The following is a 17,039-nucleotide window of genomic DNA, read 5'->3' on the forward strand; positions in this document are numbered from 1 at the left end:
TATATAAAAATTGACAAATCCTGCTGATACCTTCAACAAATCAATCATTATTTGGTTTATCTATTCCAGAACTCAAAATGCTTCAGACACGGGAAGTGGAAACTGTAATTATCAAGACTTTGCAGTCGAAGATTTGTGGACCAACGTTTCGGAGTACCTAAAGCTCGTGTATACATTATTTTGGCAAAGTGCAGATTCATTACTAAGTAATAACTTATTTATTATTATAAAAAAACTTATGTATTTGTATCTCTTTCTACCAAAAAAAACTACACAGTTAATCCATATAACTTTGATATGATTATATAAATCATTTTTTGTATTATGGAAATAGGTACATTTTGAATTACCAAATTTTGTATAATTAATATATATGTGTTAATTTCTATGTTTTACTGGTAGCACATAAATAATACTTACAGATGGCAATTATATAAGTATACCAATACAGAGTTTTACTGAGTTTTGGAAATACAGAGTTTTCCAAAATTGTGGAAGCCTAATTTCATCTCAAAAAGAATTTAGGGAAAATTTTTAATCGAATATAATAACTATAAATTGATTTTTGAAGTACCTTGAAAGTCTTTTACTTAGATTTCAAAAAGACATCAAATTTAAGGTTCGGTTGAAAGAACAGACGAACACTCAGGTAATGTTTTCAAAAACTAAATTATTTTTTATGTAGGTAATTGTGGAGGGGAAGTCCTACATTTTGAGAAAACTGTGTATATAAATATATCCACAGGTTTAATAGATACATTTTTTAATGTTGAGTTAAAAATTTGTTATAAATATTTTGAATTTGAATAATTAATTATACAAAATGTTATTTGATACATGTTTAACGGTAATCTATGGCACGCCATTTTACTATTTAATGTCCGAAAAAAAATTATCGTAATAATAATACATTATTATTATGTTATCATCATAATAATAATCATTTTCATTATGTACATAATTTTAATTCAATCATTTTTATTATGTACATAATTTTAAATCAATCATTTTTATTATGTACATAATTTTAATTCATATTAAATAGTAAAACGGCGTGCGATATATTTCCATTATGTACATAATTTTAATTCAATCATTTTTATTATGTACATAATTTTAATTGTCTATTTCCATTATGTACATAATTATAATTCAATAATTTTTTTTTAATCTAATTCAAATAAAATTAACTGATTTATTATTATGTATCATCATAATAATAATACATTTTTATTATGATGATAACATAATAAAAATGTATTTTTATTATGTATCATCATAATAATAATACATTATTATTATGATGATACATAATAAAAATACATTTTTATTATGTTATCATCATAATTTTAATTCTCATCTCTCTTTTCTCATCTTATCTTATATCAATCTCTCTTTTACTAAGATTTATTTTACGAAATATAAAATATAAAATATAAAATTTCTGATTGAAAAAAAATAAATAATTAATTTTTTTCTCGATAAAAATTTGCCTATTAAATAGTAAAATGGCGTGCCATAGTAATCGGAAAAAATACCCCTGGAAAAAATAGACCAAAAAAGTAAAATAGACCCAGAAAAAATATATTCGGAAAAAATATTCCCAGGAAAAAAGATTTGGAAATATAGTTCCAGAAAAAATAGACCTCGGAGAAAATAGATCCGAAGATAGAAAAAATGTTAATTTTTTATATGTTTATGAATAAAAATTCGAATCAAAAGAAAAAATTTAAGATTTTATTAATATTTTACACCCATTTATATCCATTACATTCAGTTAATTTTTTTCAAGTGTTTTTTCCAGATTCTTTTTTTTAGAAAGTTAGGATTTTTTAATCTATTTCATTTATGTTCCTTTGACCATTTCTTATTTTATTTGATGAGTTTTCGACTATAGAGGACTTGGTTAGATTCTGAAATTTTTAGCCCTTGTGTTTACGAATAAAAATTCTGATTTATTTGTTCAGTTCCGGGTCTATTATTTCCTAAGGATGAATTTTTTTCCGGAACTAATTTGTCTAGATCTATTTTTTCTTAGGTATATTTTTTCCTTATCTTTTTTTTCAGATCTATTTTTTTCGGCTCTATTTTTATTAGATTCACTTTTCCGTATCTATTTTTTGAGATCTATTTTTCCTAAATCCATGTTTAACTTGAAAACTAACTATGTTAATGACAAATAATGTAAACTTATCATGTATATTAATTAAAAGAAGTGAATACTGCCGAAGTTCTACTTTATATAAAGGATATAGAAAAATGAAGATGTTGGAGATATTATCGCTCTACGGTTTAAGTATACGATATTTAAAAACACAAATAATATATATACACGTTCAATTTGATGATGCAACAATAGTTTGTATGAAAATTTGCACAAATATTTTAAAAAAATTGTGGAACAACTGTGTCTGGGCAAATCCTTGTACAAGTAATTGAGACTATTGTACAATAACTCAATCTAAGCAATAGCTTCTAAATTATTTACACTAAGAAGGACTCTTAAACGAAACAGTCCTGGTTCGAGTGTATTTTTTTCAATTCTCTTCAATTAAGATTACTAGACAAGATATTTGTCAATATTTAGTTTACGAATGTGTAACATATTATATATCAAAATTAGTCGAACAGACCATGATGTAAAATATCGTGTGCATGATTAAATGTAAACAACAACAATAAGTAATAAAAATAGATTTAGGTTTAAGAATAGAAAGTCAGAACGTTAGTTAAATGTAGGTAAGTATCATGGCGAGGATCGGGGCTCGATACCCAATCACCAGTAAATGCTGGACCTAAAGGCAACGTTTTAGATACAAAATTTACAACAACATATAAAAATTACGGAAGATTTACATTTTTGTTATCTTCATAAAAAATTAGTCCAAATTAAATTATACCGTAAGATCCGAGCGATCTATAGAAAAAGTTCATTTTATTACTACATTGATTAACTGTGCCACTCAACAGTTTTCCTGAATCAAATAAGGAGTCTACTTCTCTCATATAAAATTTCGTCTGAAAACCAAAACCATTTCGTTATGTTTCACCTATGAGCACTTTCTATTTGAAATAAGGCTTACTTTTCAACATTGGATACCAGCATTTTCCTATGGCAAGTATTATGAGAAATACCTACAAATGATTAGGAAAATATGAACCACAAGTGAAACTGTTTTTAATTACGAAAAAATAATGTGATAAATCTGCCAAATAAATATTTCCAACATAACTGAACAATGCACTCATAAAAGGAAGATGATACCTATATTAAACTAACGTTCTAACTTCATAATAAATTGGTGTAGGATGCTCCGAAATTTATCTTTGAATAAGATCGAATATTGCGGTTGTTTCACTATTTCCCACCTTCCTCTGTATACATTTTCGATCACCCAAATTTAATACTTTCGTAAAATAGTCATGGAGGTAATATTATTTTCCAACAAGGTAGGGGAATTATTAGAATAGGTTGCAAATATAAGAAAAATCAAAATATTTTTTAAAACAAATATTTACATATAAACGATTGTTTCCTAAAAACTATTTATTTCAAATAGTAAAAGATAGAAGAAAACCAAAAAAATACTTGAATAAAAAAAATCTAATACATTTGCCGCAAATTGTCTTGCAAAAAAAGTCTTGCAAAAATTGCAAAAATAAACTTACATCTAAAAATATTTTTCTCACGAAATAAACTATTGTGACATTATATTTGATTTTATTTAAAAATAATGCAATTAAATTAAAAATATTCATAAAAATATACTTTTTTATTCATTATAAAATTTAATTTCCATCAATTAACTATTATGAAATATGTATTATCAATAATTAATGAATTTATCATATTCTAGGTCCTACAAGATACATATGAACTGGTTATTCCATATACAATAAAAAACTAGGTATTAATAGGTAGGTACATTCCAAAAAAGGTCACCCGTCATAAAATAAATTACCTTTATTTGTCATCTTAAGGTTAAATCTCATCAAAAATATGAATACGATCATCATTTTTCAATAAAATTCTGATATTTACACCACATGACTTCCATGTACGTTTTACTTATGTGACATAAATAAAACATCCGTTTTCATATCCATTCCTTTTTAGCGGCACTTATACGGATCTTATTTGTATGTTTTTAGTTTGTTAGAAAACAAAAAAATTTAATAACTGAACTCACCAAAAATTTACAATAATTTAACCGAAGCAAACAACTGCATATAGAAAAAAATATCTTGATTTTTTTCTTTATTTCTATTTGCTTCATGGTCTAATTTAAGATATAGTATAGCAGTATCGAGGGTCACAGATAACTACTATTTTTTTAAATTTATTGAAAAGATCTTAATTCCGGAATTTAGGAGAAAAAATTAGATTTTTCCGAAGGAAATTGAGTTATTGCTTTTGTACTGATGATGGAATTTTTAAAAATTTCTTCAAATGCATCGATCCGTATGGATTATCTATCTATACGTTTATGTGTCTGTATCCTCTCTAAAATTTGGTGTAAAGAGATTTGATATTTAAAAGGTCAAGTTCGTTAATGAGAAAAATCGACGGGTAAACGAAGGGTGGGGAGATGCACAAAGTACAAAATTTTGAGTTTTTTCATTTTTGTATTTTTTTATCAGTTTTAACTTTTTAAGAAAAAAAGTACTTTTGTGATTTTTTTCTCTCAACCCTTAATTTTCGAAATAAAAGTTATTGAAAAAAAATGCAATATTCGATTTTAAGAAAATGTTTTATTTTTTCGGACTCTGAGGGAATTCGTTTAGCTATCGCAGCTAACTTCCTGCGCTACGAATTTTATTTTCTTTGTACAACTTTACCGGAAATTGTTTGTGTCAAAATTGGCACAGTTCACCAAGCTATAGTAAAAAACATATGGATAAATTAAATAGCACAAAAAACGTAAAAATACATGTGTGAATTAAATAGTTTTTTGGTTACCTTTTTTGGCGTGAATAGCCATATCTATAGATGTATATATAGCTATAGATGTAAACTCAGGAAAATAACTTTGTATATTAAATATTATGAATATATATCGGACATTCCAATTCTTATTTGCGGCATATTTACTATTAAAATTTTATTGTTTATTCGAATAATTATTTGGATAAAAAATTATTCGAATAATGCCCATCTCCGATTATGAAATATGCAAGCTACGTGAGTATATATACGTACTTGTGGTGTGCCGGATCTAAACAATGTAGATGAGCGAGAAAGATACGAATTATCAGCATCAAGATTCGCGAATACGGAAACGGACCTTTGTTTTAGAGAAACGAATTGTTTTTGATGTGTGATTAAACTACCTAAAGAGATCCAGTAAAAAAGAAACGGCTTCGGATATCCGGCACAACACTGGCACGTTCACATTTACCTTCAAACGTCAGGCCGTTACTAGTCCAAATAGACTTAAAGATGCGCAAAATATACATATTTCCATTGAAAACTTAAGATTGAATTTTTTTCGTGATTTTATTACTTTCCATACTATGTACAAGGAAGTAATTATACGAACAATTTAATAAATGACTATAAAACAATACCTTGATAATTTTAAGTTTGCTCTGTATTGTAAACATTGGAGATTTATGAAAATTACGTCGATACTTACTATTTTGTGATCTATGAGAGTAATAAAACTGAGACATGGGTATTATAATTTTGCCAGCGACGCGACGACTCGTGTTTCTCAATAAATAAATAAATTGAACACGTTTTATTTCAAACAAATTAATCAATTCAAAGATAATCTTTACCTTTAGATGATTACAAGCCAGGGTACCAAAATATGGATATGTGGATAAATTCACGAGGTTTACGCATGGCTAATACAGAATAAAAAAAAATTTCCTTATTTTTTGGAGCATTAAAGTTGGAAACGTGAGAACCAAATAAAATATAATAATGTATTGATATAAATATTCAACTCCTACCGTATAATAAAGAGATTGCCAAAATCGTTCCTTTGACGGGCCATCTTTTGGTTGTCGAAGCTTCAAGCTATCCGAATTGAACACATTTAGGTCACAAAGCTAAGATACGTATTTGACAGGATATATCAGCATCTCATTTATTTTGAAGGACTGAGTGCCTTTTCTTCATGCATATGTCGTCTATAAAGTAATTGTTGTTGCGATGGCGAAAATCCAATGCGTGTTTCTTTTTTCAAACAATGTCTGTAGGTGGGACCAACTTTTTTGTTCAAATTTTCAGGTTCAAATTTTTACACGTTTGTTTGTTTTCACTTCTTAAGTTTCATACCAAATCGGCTCTACCCCTAAAATTTAGTGCTATTTATATGCTAATTTCTTGCTCTCTTCCCGATTTCGTTGCTGAAACCGTTTAACAGGAATGGATTATTAAAGGTGTTGGGGCTACGTTGGCGTAACGCTAGCCTCACCACTTTGGAAAAATTATTTTGTTTCTCTAAGAATTCAGTACCAAAAAGTCAACCATTTACACTGAAACCTATACATGCCTTAAAATTAACCACGCGAACTATGCAAAAAATTACCATGTTAGAATTTACACTGTGATGAGGGAGATCAAGACCAAGATAAAAACCGAGACTGTATTTGACTATCTTTGTTTAACGAATTTAATATAATGGGTGGATTTAGCATCTTTGTCTTACTCATTGGTCTTAGTCTTGCAAGTCTTGTTTGGTCTTGCATATGTGTAAGAGTGTGATCAAATTAGAACACCAAGTATGCTAGATAGAAGCAATTAAATACAACAGGACCAAGACTAATGTAGAAGATAAAAACAATCAAATTAGTCTTGGTACTCATCACCTCACTGAAACCTTTATCTTAAAATCTTCCCCTATAATTAACCAACCATCTAAACTATATAAAAAATGACCCTGTCATCAGACTGTTTACCCGGAATCAGGGATTGCAGGTGATGACGCTAGGTTGACGTGCAGCTAGCCCCAACACATTTAATCGTTGATTGTTGCTAAACGGTTTGAGCAACCAAATTGGGAAGAGAGCAAATAATTAGCACTTAAATAGCATTAAATGTTTTGAGGTAGAATTTGATTTACAATGTTGTAGGAACCAGGTTGACGTGGCTCTTAATTATTTTATTTTCACCGTTCATTATGTTTTACATGCTGATCTGCCTTCTTGAAGTAGTATGTAATTACACTTGTATAGATAAACAAAACACATTTTCAAATAACTGAACAGCACTTACATCAGGGTCATTATGTCATTTTGTTTATACATATTATTCGTTCCCTCTGTTACACTGTTAAATTTTTAACTTTAAAAGATATTGTTATTAAATTTTAATGTAAGTATGAATGATATAATTATGTGGTATTTTGGATTCTTATTTCTAAATAACGCTCTGTAAAATAATACAGTTATAAGCAATTGTGTATTTTTTTACCAGAATAAATTTTAATTATAAAATCGGAAATTCAAGTATATAATTTAACGAAAAAATGTTAGTTGTTTTCATTAAAGAGTGTCTAGATAGGTATTCGATGCGAAACTTTTAGAAGATATTTATTTTTTCGTTAAAATAGAATCGAATTTATCAGTGAATTCCAAATATATTTAAAAAAAAAACTGAAGTTTACAACGACATGGCTTTCTTGCACGCTCGTAAGTTAGTCAAAATCAATTCAGGGCTAATAAAACAGAATTTATTTGTCGAATTCTGAAAATTTTCAATATCGCTACTTACACAAGTATAAATAGATCCAAAACAATTTAATTAAAACACTGTTAAATTTCAAATTTCAACATTATACGGCTAATGGCTTTTAAGTTATGCATATGATATCGAAAACTGCACAACTACTTAGATGATACTTATTCAAAAATTTCAACTTTATATACAATTTATTGTTTGTGACTTACTTTTCTTGCAACTAGTAGAAACTTTTTAACTGTGAATAAAAATAGTCTTTAAATTAAAACGCTTCTAGTGATTCAGGATATTGTCATATAAAAACTTAAAGTGGTAGGTCTAAAATTTATCTTTCATAGAAGAAACATATGTAATACAACGGAGTAAAGCCAAAAATTTAAAATATAAATCCAAATAGTTTAGTCCTACACAATCAAGTTTTGTAATAGTTTTATTCTACAGAGCCAACTTTTTTCCTTATTAATTAATATTATCGCCCGTAGCAGAATAATAATAATTTTTATTTTTAGTAGGTATTTTTTTTAAGTATAATCAGCAAGTGACTTAGAGGGTTAAGTCACTGATATATGTATGATATTATTACTTAAAAATACAGTAAAATAACTTAAAAAATAAATAAATCAATAATAAAAAAAAAAAATTATTATAAGAAAGAATGGGATTTTTGTCAAATTTTTGTTACCTCAATTAATCAATAATGAAAAAATCTGCTATGAGATTCAGCAAAAAATATTCTTACCGATCGATGATATTTTATGGTCATTTGATTTATTATTTTATTTATTGATTTACATATTTATTAACCAACTATTTACGATGACTCTCGACCTCTAGCCTTTCTTTTAATTGTGTAGGAGAAAAACAAAATTAAAGAAATAATTAAATTAATAATAATAATAATAATTAAATTATTCACGATTAAAATTAAAAATGAGTTATTTTTACTTTATACAGCTATCAAAAAAAAAATAATAATAATAATAATAATAATTCGCCTATTTAAAAAAAGAATAATTTTAATAAATGACTGAGATAAAAAAAAAAACAGTGATCTATTTGAAAGTCGGGAAGCCCGAAGTACAAGCTTGCACCGTTTTATGCAATAGCATTTTTGAATGTTTGTCTAAAATAAATAGTGAGAATAATTCGTGACTCTTTTTGTACCAAGCCCTCAATTATTTTCCCGTAAACATGAAGAATGAAAAACTTTAAATTACTATTTTGATCCGTGTAAAAGTAGCTACATTTAAATCACTAATATTATTAAATGTTTCAAAGAAATTGCATAGCATAAAATAGATTGGTCTAAATTTTGAAATTTAGTTTCAATTCTTCCCAAACAATATTCTAGTTTTTAGATTTAACATTATGCCAACAGTCTTAAATCGAAGAGGTTTAATGAAATTAAATAATTGTCCTAAAAGTATTATTCACTTAAATTTTAATAATATGGTGGAAGCGATGAGAAGAAAAATTACATCACAGCGCTTTCATCATAGCGAAATATAGCGAAAAGTATTACAGCGCTTTTATCATATTTTTCATCTTATTATTGTACTAGCAAATAGCCGCTTCTCTGGGTAATTTGAAATTTAAATACAAAGATTAATGCGTTATAGCCTTCGTTTCGTTATCCCTCACGCATGTCAACTTTTGTTCTCAATTTCATAGGTTTTAATTTTTCGGCGCGGAATCCTAATAAAGTTCATGTTACTCCCTGATAATGTAGCTTTGTTACCTCTTTATAATATTAGTGTAGATCGATTGAGTGAGCAACTATACTGTGATTTTCAAGTCTCCATCTCATCAGAAAGTACAAATACAAGATTTTCACCAAAACAAGCGTGCTGGGCAGCGAATCGATAAAAAGCTTGGCAAAAATATAACAGTAAACAACAAATCATGCTTTAATGACAGCAATATTAATTCAATTTTTGTTTATACGAGTTACAGAAACGTTGGTCCCTACTATCTAAGTTTGTCTCACTCTAACCTAACCCATAGAAACAAAAAAATAACCTATAGAGGAACCAACTTTAAAAAACTTGGAGTTAACATTTCAAAAATTCTTGTCACATAATTTTGAATACATTATCTGGTAATTAATTTTTTTGTTTAACAAAATCTTCTTCAAAGAGTAGAATAAAATATCTAGTTCAATAAACTTATGAATATGACAAATTTATATTAGTTTTTCTATCTTAAATGTTTCGAGTAGATTCTTTTCCTCAAAAAATACATTTAAAACCAAGGTTTCAAACCGTTGGTAACAAAAGTTTTTAGGCGTTGTGAGCGAAGTAATATACGGTAATAAATGATAATTAAAAATGCTAATTTTGAGAATTAATCACGAGTAACGTAGAAAACAAAACACTTAGGTATTATCCAAGCACAAAACAACAATATTTTAAAAAATACAACGATATTTTTTTTTATTAGTCAAAATTCATCAGGTCAAGAAAATGGAGAGACCTACACTCCTTATACAGTCGAGTCACAAAGGTTAAATTATAATACATCGAATTCAAATGAACATCCTACAATAAATCCGTGTGGTTTCTTAATCCAAATCCAAAAATTCAACATTCTACGGCTAATGACTTTTGAGTTGAGGCGAAATACATACATATGTTACGCCAAAATTAGCCAAATACATTCAGGATTCTCAAAATTTCCTTTGACAAGTGGGATTTACATAATTAAAAAAAAAAGAACAAAACAAATGTTTCGAGTTTGGAATCTTAAATCCGCACTTAAAACATAGCTACGAATACTCTCCATTCAATTACCTTAAAACAAAACAAAACAAAAAAAATCAAAATAGATTCACACATAGCGTTCAAACTTATACCCTTTTTTTTTTTATTTGGGGGTTAAAAAACAAAACACTGAGTATTTAGATAATACACCGTTTTGGTTTATATAATTCCTAAATTCAGAAAAATGGTTCTTATTTTCATAAGAACCTTCTTTTATTTTCATGGTTTCTTAAAACCGGGTTCCTTGCGATCACTTTTGACTCTCCATAATTTTCTTCACGTTGAATAGGAGTTATTTTTTCAACCACAAGAATGAGATACGTTGTAAACAAATTTTTTCTATATCTATATACAAAACTATACAAAAATTACATACAGTTAATTTCATTATCTTTCACAGCTGCTTTAGCCATTATATTTTAGTTTTTGTTTGCTCGAACAATAGTTATGAATATTTCACAAAAAATTTTAATCTGTTTATCGATATTATTAAAGATAAAAAATTTATTTTGAAACTTGTTTTCCATACCCGGATTTTGTATAAAATTAATTAATGGTGATTATTTTTGATGGAATTTATGGAAAATAAAAAACTTAATTTTTACTTTTAATTTAAACTTTTATTATATTAAATAATTCGAAAGTGTTCAACTCAAAAAACTTTATTATCTTACCAGTTTGAGTAGATTTATTTAATGTTTTTTACTTAAAATATTTAGTGCCTGGAGACAAGGAATATATTTAAAATGAACGCAGCTCTAAATATGGAACAAAAAAATTGTTTATTTTTATTAGTTTAAAATATGTTCAAAAAAAATTGAAACGTTTACTTACCGTTGCATCCGGACGGTTAGGCTTTACTTCTATAACCAGATTTCTACACCCTCTTCTATTTCGAAAATGACTTCACTTCATGTATTGCACATGGATTAAACTCCACATGGATTTTTTGACGCGCCATACCCTAGGCTATAACTGATACAAACATGGTAATGAAGTAAAATTATAAAATATTTCCTTTTTTTCTTTGACTAGGGATCTGAAACATACACCAGAAATTATGTATTTACGACAATTGAACAATGTATTAAAAAATCGTATTTTTAAAAATCAGAAAAATGGATCCATCCAGCATTTTTCCCACATGCTACCTTCTCAACACTTTACGTTATGTTTAAAATTGAAATATAAATGACTTAGGGATATACGAGCACCAAAGTAATTTTAAAGTAAAAGCTTTTGAGATTTGTTTTTTTATATTTATTTGGACTAAGTCAAATCAATTCTGAAAATTTTAGGGAGTTTGCCCGATTATTTAAATAAATAAACGACTTCAAAAGTAGGAAAATTTAACATTGGTTTTATGGTAAAACGGTAGATGGATGATATGTTTTCATAGATTTCTCCATAACTAGTCGATGGAAATTGAAAAAAATTTATTTAAATTAAAGTTAAAACCTTAATAAATTATTCAAAACAAGAAAAAATTCCGACTAATTAAGGATATATGAGCATGGTGAGGGAACATAAATTTAAAAAAATTTTTTTTTCAATTTTGATGGTGAATTATGTTATAACTTGGCAATACAAAATTAAGAATAAAATTGTTCGTTATCTGGAGTAATTTTCAAAATATCGATAATTGTAAATTTTTTTTCATTATTTAGCTTTCGATATCACAAAAACCAAAACAGATATCGAAAAACTTTATTCTTATTTTTCGTCTACATTCATGAAGTTATAAGAAAATTCATCCAAAGTTGAAAATAAGGTAAAAATAATTTCAACCACAAGTCTAAACTTGCCTTAGCGCTCGTACTACCTTAACCGATTCAGAAGAAAAATTCTCTTAAAGCATACATGCCTACAGAACCTTACAAGAACCATATAAGGGAAATGCAGTACGTACACGCATTCCTATAAGCTAACCATATAAAGAAAATAATTAATAATATGATATGATATGATACCGTCGCGTCCGCACTTGAACAAGCCATTCTAAATTATTTGTACATCAAAGTTTTTATTTAAATGAGATTGAGAATAATGTTATTAATGTCATTAATAATGTATTTTTTACAAATGAATTCATAATAAGGAATGTAATCCTATAAATGTGATATGATATTACATAATAATAATAACAGTAATTTTTTATAACATCATGTAGTACAAGAAATACAGATTTTGATCTCAAAATTAGCACCTCGCTGAAAATACTTGATAAAATATCAAGATTATGATTTCGTGACTAACACACTCACGAAAATTCGCGAGTGGCTTCATTTCAGTGTAACCTACAACATTTTTATTTATGCAAAATTTAGAAATTGAGGCGTTTGCATAATAAAACATATAGACGTTAAACTGACAACTGACAATGCTTTTTTGTAGGCCACTATTATTGTCTCTTATTATATTCATATATCTTGCATTCAAGAAAAAAGCAAACGGTTATTCATATTTTTTCAATAGGACGTTTAATTGACATGTTTCCCGTTTTCGTCATATTGAAAACGCCCCAATTTCAAAGTTTTCGTAAATGTAAATGTTGTAGGTTACACTGAAATGAAGCCACTCACGAAGTTTCGTAAGTGTGTTAATCACGAAACTACACTCCCTCTCTGTACTGAAGACTATTAATATCACATAGAGCTCTTGGAAAATTGGGAAATAGATATGAAACTTTAAAAAATGGTTCCCTCCAATAACTTAAAAGCAGTAAAAGTTGAACCAGACGTAATTCTAAATTTTTTTTGGTTGACTTTCTAAAGCATCCAAATTGGCTGAAATAAGCTACTTTTTACTAATAAGCTAATATATTCGACGGCCAAAGCTTTAACAGTATTTCGATAGCTCGAAAATCTCGCGATCTATCCAAAAAAGTAGGTATCTCAAAAGGAAGGTCATAAAATAATAAAAAATTGCTTTTCGTTACAATAAAAAAAATTACTCTCCGAGCTATGGAGCATTGAATGTGGTATTTAGTCTCCGAAAAAGCTAGTAAGATGATAATTTTATTATTGTCATAGCCATGTTGTATTACTACTGTCCATAAATATAGTCTACCATAGTTCTAGTTTACCATAGCTCATTTTGAAGACGTTTTTACGAATTTTAAAATAGGTCTTTGAGTTTTCTCCAAATGATATTCCACTTTACAATTATTAAACGTTTAATGGTTGACATCAGTTATCGATGACAATGAATTGCGTTATTACAACTTTTATTTTTTCAGTTAATAGCTTCATTATGTTGAAGGTAAACTGTTTGTAAATATAAACTTTCTATTTCAAAATTTTCCAAAAGTACCGCGTGACAGCGACATGTTGTGTTACATTCTTTCATTTTCTAGGAATTTCTAAAATATTTGAGGTCATAGTAAATTAAATTTCTTTATTGCTTCTGCTAATAATAAGATGGAAAAAATTACATTAATATAGACTTTACATAGGATGATATTAATACAAATGTGTGCACCTATCCTTGTTTAATGACGATACTTAAAGTTGATTGCGTAAATTTATTGATGCAACAACAATATTCAATCTATGGCTATTGGGGCAAGTAAAGTTTGATTATAATAAAACTTCTGAGGAGAAAATTCAAATACACAAGGTGCTCTTTAATAGGGTATTCCACTATTTTTGAAAAAGTACTTCAAAATGTTGATTTTGCTAAGAAAAAGCCACCAAAAATTTATTTCGGAAAGATACATACGCTTTCTTGCCAAAAACTTAAATTAAAATTTAAACCTTTTTTAAACTGTCAAAAACGCGGGCATCCAATTTGATTATATAAAATGGGTATTACTGTACGAAAAAACACAAATTAGTTTGACAGATATTTTCATAGACATCTGATTATAATATAAATATAAATACTTATCTATGTATATATTATACCCAACTGTCTACACTGAAGTAACTGATGGTCTATGACTCATACCGCTATGACATCACAGCAGGACTTACCCGCGTTTTAGGTCACGTGATATACAGTTTAAAAATTACTATTTTTAATTTTAATATTTTAAAAGAAAAAAGTGCTTTTATGACTCGAAATCAGAATATTTAAGTATATTTTTACATAAATTTTAACTTTTTTCAAATTTCATAATTTACTTTTGACTAACGATAATACCCTATTGACTGCAGAACTCTTCACTTTCTAAATAACCAGGCAGTTGATTTACCGAACGAAAAAACGTGTGAAGTAGGCTTTTTTGAAAGGATGCTTCGGATTATACAAAGATAGATTCAAGCTCCGTTTCTTTTATTTGAATCATTGTAAACTTACCAAAATAAAAATCCCAATATATACCTACACTTTTATTTTCTTAATGAGTATTTCTTTTAAATGTCTTTCTTTCATTTATATGATTTTAACTAATAGATCACTGATTTCTTTATGATTAGTTAACATTTTTTCTGTTGACATTGTAATCAATTTAATAATAAATATACCTACTTATGTATAAAAATATAAATACTTCACTTGATTGAAATTACATAAAAAGAATATATGTTATTACAAATTAAAAGAAATTTCTTAGTTACCGTATAGTAAAGAATGTTATGTTATTAGATCGTATAACCGGTATAATATTAATAAGTAACTTTTTGTCTTTTTTAATATAAATCACCTTTTATAGTTTTTCGTTATTATATAAAAAAAAAAGACCTCGCAAGTTTGGATTCCGCCAAATTTATTTTAAATTTCCCCTCAACATTAGGATAAAAAATCTTAATGAGCTGATAGAATGATACCTAAATTTGTTCGGTCGTAACAAAATAGAACATTGAAATCTATAAGCATTTCTGTTTAAATATGCGACTTTGAGTGATCATCAAATTGTATTTTTAACTCCCGAACTAAAAAAAAATTGTGTTATAAGTTTGGCCGCTCTGTGTGTGTGTCTGCCTGTGGCATCGTAGCGGTTAAACGAATGCACCGATTTTTTTTTTGTTTCGTTTGAAAGGTAATTTAATGGAAAGAGTTCTTAGCTATGTTTCAAGTATGAGTTTAGGGTTCCGTACCCGAAAAAATTGGCTATGATCTTCAAAATCGGCTCAGTTTGGAGGTTTGTTTAAGGTAATTTAAGGGAGAGTGTTCTTAGATATGTTTTCAGCGCGCGAGTTTAAGGTTCCCTACCCAAAAAATTTGTCGGGGTACCTTTAAATTTTGGAAATTTCACTTGTTATAAATATAGGTAGGTACCATTAGTTGAAACAATTTCAAATATTTTTTTTCAATTTGTTTTTATTTTATTTTTTATTTATACGAGAAAAATTTATTTTGTAGCATTTTTTACAAAATATTATTATCCGTACAACGAAAAACTTTTTTCCCGAAAATTTGCATAAAAGTGCATACCTATACTATAAAATTATACATTTTGCATATTTAGATAATATATTTTTAGTGAGAAGTATAATTGAAAATATTGAAGAATTCATAATAAACCTTTTCAAAATTAGTTGAAAATGGAAATTTTAAAATTATAAAATGTAAACACTTTTATTCTAATTAATCAAAATTGATGAAAATATTAAATAACTATGTAAATTTATTTTTGTTTTTGTGTTAAAAATAAAATTTATTATGTTAAGAATTGCAATAAAATAATAAAATTTTCTTCTTCCTTTTTGATTACAGTTTAAATTATTATTTCTGATCGATATCGTTCGCGCGACATCGATCAGGAAATAAATTACCACGAACGTATGTTTGTACGTACGTACACATACATATACTTCTTCTCCAAGTTGGTGTTAATGTCGTTTTCGGACCCATTACAATAACTTCCTATACTGGGAAGTTAAAAATTGTTTATTTTTTATAACGAATATTTTTTTACTTTTTTTTTCTATCATTTACGGTTTACAAAATGGTTCCTACAGACCCAAGACCCAATTGAACTGTCTTCCATGCTGTAAGAAATTCAGCTTGATATGTCTTTCGTTAAGAGCTATCATGATGACGGACGGACGAGCGTACTACATTTAATGCATACAGAGTATAATAATTTTAGAGTAATTTATGAATTTATAATTTTTGTCACATGTCATTTGTAGCCTTATTACATCATTTGTAAAACAGACCGAGATGAATATGATTGGGTAACATCATAATCATGGATAAAATATAGTAGAATTTAACCTGTAATAACCAACATCTGTAAAAGTGATCCGATTTTAATGGGAAATTTTTTCGGTAAAACTTTTGTTAATAAGATTATAATCTACATGTTTTGAAACTAATTTTGCACAATATGATGGTATTAAAAACATATTTTCTTGCAACTAGGAGGTATGGTCTTTTTTTTACTATGTAAAATAATCAATTTTTTTTATCAATCTTTAAAAATTAATTTATTGGCTAAATAATTAATTATTGTTTACAAACGAAAAAACTATGTAATTTATAAAATTTCGAAATACAAAATGTGTTTTTCATCGAACCAAACGTAGACAGGATGCAACGCTCAAAAGTCAATTAAATGATTTAAAATGTGAAAATTTACTTGAAATGAATAAATTATAGGAAGGTTGCACTCCACAAAGTGGATATTATTATTATTATTATTA

The sequence above is a fragment of the Chrysoperla carnea genome, chromosome 1 (genome assembly GCF_905475395.1).
Source record: "Chrysoperla carnea chromosome 1, inChrCarn1.1, whole genome shotgun sequence".
In the NCBI taxonomy this organism is placed as follows: Eukaryota; Metazoa; Arthropoda; class Insecta; order Neuroptera; family Chrysopidae; genus Chrysoperla; species Chrysoperla carnea.